Here is a 4,798-nt window from a genome sequence, read left to right as displayed (position 1 = left end):
GTATACTCGTGTGGGTATGTGTGTGTGTGTGTGTGTCTACGTATACTCGTGTGGGTATGTGTGTGTGTGTGTGTGTCTACGTATACTCGTGTGGGTATGTGTATATGTTTGTGTGTGTTTATATTTGCGCATTTGTATACCGTTCTGTCACCATTGTCAAATGTGTATCATATATGTGTGTGTGTGTGTGTATAGGCGAAGGTAAAGAATATGTACACCCGCTGTTTAGGATTAGGGTTTTAACTTTTTGCGTATTAAAAACAATCTCTCCCTTTCTCTCTCTCTCTCTCTCTTCCTTACACACACATATCTATATATATGTGTGCGTGTTACCTATTAGGTTTTGCGTAAGGTTTAGTTTAGTATGCTGAATTATCTCCGATCTGGCTAAATGGTATTTACTTGAGGTATGAGAGACACCCAAATGGTGAGGAAATTTGGCCAAAATTTAACGGGATATACATATATATATAGATGTATATATATACATATATATATGTATACACACACACACACACACACACACACACACACACACACACATATATATAAATAGGTTCAAAAAAAGGAAAGACAAAAACAATAACAAAAAACAACAACGTGAGGACGTGACTCCACCACCACCACTGCCGGAGTCATCTGACAACAACAAGAAACTCTGAAGTCCACTAACGGTTAACCTCCACCCTAGTAAAGTAATTCAACTTAACCCCCAAATCCATACATATAAACCCAATACACCAACTGACCCCCATAGCAAAACCTCATAACTATGACTATAGTGCCATTGCCAACACCCAACCCTTGAATTTAACACAATGGCCAAATATACCTCCTGCCAAATTAGAGAATACCACAGGATACCACTGGACACAATAATTACCATACCATACAACCCCAAAACACCACCCTCAACTCCTTAACAAATGATAACCTTAGCATCAACTTCTCACTAAATAACAATTCCCTCACAAACTCATCTGGAACACCCCCTACAAACCTATTCAGCTTCAGATGTCCTTTGGATAACCCCTGTCTCACTAAAAACATTCTTTTATAAGTGTACATTATCTACAAACAACTGCAACTACATTTACATTGGCTCATGTAGCACCATTTTCAAAGCTAGAGTTAGCAATCACTACTCTGGCTTCAAATCCCAAACAAAATCTAACAGTACATTGTTATTTCAGCTTATCAGTAAACTAATACTTAACTCAACCTTTACACTCTCAAATGGTCCATAATGACCCATGCCAAACCATACAACAGGTATAATATTGTGATCTCTGCATAGCTGAGGTCATGGCTATTTTGCAATCCACGGACTGTCTCAATGAACGCAGCAGTATAATATTCATGTGCAAACATCAGATACTAAATCTATTCTCAAAATACAAATAATTACAACCCCACCCTGCTCTTGTCTCCCCATAATTCTCATATATTCTTTTCCGCAATCATCCAACCTCACTGCCATTGTGTATCAAACCAATATTTTTTCTCCCCTTTTTGTTCCTTAACTGTCAATTACAATTTTCTGTACGTATTTTTACTTACTACCTAAAATATTCTTCTCTCCTTGTTTTTCTGTTTCCTCCACCTATAAATGTACAAATACATATGTCTACATACACCTTCACCACTTCATGTTTTTTTCTTTGTATCAATTTTGCTTTTCGGGCCATAAAAGCCCCCCACTGCCAACTATAAGCAACCACTAGCCATACTTAAATTCACCATCCTACCTTACTTTATTTACACGCACTTTTTTTTTGTTTCCCTGACCAAAAAGTATTTCCCCACCCTTGTCCCTCCAATTTCTCTTCTCTTCAAATGCCAATCCCACTATTGAATTCTCTGATTAAGCTGAGACTACTATATTTTCTAATACTGTCCTGTCCAGTTCTTCTTTTCTCTCACTCCCCTATATTTTATTTCATTTCATTCAATTTTTTTTCTTTCTCTCCTTTTTTTCCTTTATTCTTTCATTTATTTCTCCCCATATTTGTATACCCCTCACATACATTCTGATTCCCTCCACACATTCTGATTGAATCCTCTTTCCGTCAACATGTACCTCCTTGTGACAGTGTAGCCTTTAATCTAATCAAGATATCCTTGGCTTGAAGAGTAGCCGACAGTATACACCTCACTTGGATATTTACCACTTCTGAGGTTCCACTCACTATGAAACATATGTAGCCCAAATTTTCATACTTTATTCTGTAACTCTTGTGTGTGTGTGTATATATATATATGACTGCGGCCATGCTGGAGCACCGCCTTTAGTCGAGAAAATCGACCCCAGGACTTATTCTTTGTAAGCCTAGTACTTATTCTATCGGTCTCTTTTTGCCGAACCGCTACGTTACGGGGACGTAAACATACCAGCATCGGTTGTCAAGCGATGGTGGGGGGACAAACACACACACATATATATACGACGGGCTTCTTTCAGTTTCCGTCTAGCATGTAGAATTAGGGACCTTCTATGCGTCTCCCGTCCGATTGTACACTCAGTATACGTTTATACCGTTTGTTTATTATTTACTATACATTTTTTCCTTCATTACACACACGTCAGGGCACACACATACATGCTTAGAGAGAGAGAGAGAGAAAGAAGGCTCCCTGCTCCCTTAGGCCTGATCAAGGGCTAAAATAAAAGCCACAGCATCAACAGTAATCACAAGAAGAACTGACTCAACAAACATGATTAATGAAACAGTTTGCCACAAACGAGACTGTCACAAAAGTATTACAATAAGAGATAACGACGAAGTGTTTTATTTTTATATAAAACTGTCTTAGTATTCACACATTAACTTTATAATCGATACCAAACTATTGTTTAATCACCCCCACCACTACCTGTACTGTTTATATTTCTTGTTAATTTATCGTAATTAATCATGAAATGAAAATTAAACTCTAAATGTTTGACGATATGTTTTGAACGGGCAAACCTGGAGAAAGAAGGAAGGTGGAATGCTAGAAATATTTGACCTAAATTGTTTATAACTTAAATGAATGACATAGCTTTTAGACAGACTAAACTGTCGTGTTGACTAATATACCTGGTCACTCCATTTCATATGCACTACCCTCTTTCTTTTTGTCTCTTGTTGTATCTCGCTTTCTCTCCTTTAACCGTCTCTCGTTTTGTCTTTCTTTTAACCGTTTCTCGTTTTGTCTCTCTTTTAACCGTCTCTCGTTTTGTCTTTCTTTTAACCGTTTCTCGTTTTGTCTCTCTTTTAACCGTCTCTCGTTTTGTCTTTCTTTTAACCGTCTCTCGTTTTGTCTTTCTTTTAACCGTTTCTCGTTTTGTCTCTCTTTTAACCGTCTCTCGTTTTGTCTTTCTTTTAATCGATTCTCGCTTTGTCTCTCTCCTTTAACCGTCTCTCATTTTGTCTCTCTCTCTCTTAATCGTCTCTCATTTTGTCTCTCTCTTTTAATAGTCTCTCATTTTGTCTCTTAATAGTCTCTCATTTTGTCTCTCTCTTTTAATAGTCTCTCATTTTGTCTCTCTCTTTTAATAGTCTCTCATTTTGTCTCTCTCTTTTAATAGTCTCGTTTTGTCTCTTAATAGTCTCTCCTAATTTTTTCTCTCTTAATAGTCTTTCATTTTGTCTCTTAATAGTCTTTCATTTTGTCTCTTAATAGTCTCTCATTTTGTCTCTCTCTTTTAATAGTCTCTCATTTTGTCTCTCTCTCGTTAATAGTCTCGTTTTGTCTCTTAATAGTCTCTCCTCATTTTTTCTCTCTTAATAGTCTCTCATTTTGTCTCTCTTAATAGTCTCTCCTTTTCTCTCTCTCTTTTAATAGTCTCTCCTTTTCTCTCTCTCTTTTAATAGTCTCTCCTTTTCTCTCTTTAATAGTCTCTCCTTTTCTCTCTCTCTTTTAATAGTCTCTCCTTTTCTCTCTCTCTTTTAATAGTCTCTCCTTTTCTCTCTCTCTTTTAATAGTCTCTCCTTTTCTCTCTCTCTTAATAGAAAGGAAATGGACTGAAAGATAGATCCCCTTTCATCACGGGATCTATCTTTCTGTCCACTTCATTCCTAAAGAAAAGACGTGCCTTTGCCTGTATCCTCTCATGGCTCGTTCCTCTAACGTTCATAATAATTTTTCTATCGTCTTGGCTCAACAGCCTTCACCGTCTTGTTCTCACCGTCCTGTTCTTGTTAACACTTTCACCCTCCGCCAAAAATTCCAAATTTTATTTAATTTGCTTTGCGGGAAGGACTGTTTCAACGAAGTCGCGTATTGTCCTTACCTTTTGAAACGCGGAGTGGATGAGACAGGGACAACTGAAGAAGGGGTATATTCTTTATGTTGCATGTCTCGTTTCTCTGTTTGTTTGTTTTTTTGTTGTTCGAAAATAGTTCGTTTTCTATGTTTTCGTTTCTCATTGTGTTTAACGTTTTTTTGATGTCCTGTACCCATATATGCATGTGTATATACATATATATGTAGGTATGCACATATATGTATGTATATATGCATATATTTATATATTATATTATTATATATTATATTATTATATATATAGGTATAACTACAGAGTTGTACCTGCCGACTTTGGAAGGTCATAACTTTCAGAAAAATGACTATTTTTATAATGAAATTTTCTATGCATATATTATTTATTATGTATATTCCAAATTTTCGGTGAAAGTGTTTTGGGAGGGGCGAGGGAGACAATTTTCGGAAATTCCATCAGAGTCCACTTAACTTCCAGGAAAATGAATATTTTTTCGTGAAATTTTCTACAAATATACCTTGATGTATATACATT

The 4,798-nt window shown here is 36.3% G+C and overlaps 1 protein-coding gene across 1 annotated transcript in view; it reads left to right on the top strand.

Annotated features, from left to right (window-relative positions):
* Positions 1-4,798, top strand: part of LOC106880290 (uncharacterized) — a 24,763-nt gene that overhangs the window by 799 nt on the left and 19,166 nt on the right. The window lies entirely within an intron of this gene.

This window comes from Octopus bimaculoides, chromosome 21, assembly GCF_001194135.2.
Source record: "Octopus bimaculoides isolate UCB-OBI-ISO-001 chromosome 21, ASM119413v2, whole genome shotgun sequence".
Classification (NCBI taxonomy): Eukaryota; Metazoa; Mollusca; class Cephalopoda; order Octopoda; family Octopodidae; genus Octopus; species Octopus bimaculoides.
This window is presented reverse-complemented; position numbering and strand designations above follow the sequence as displayed.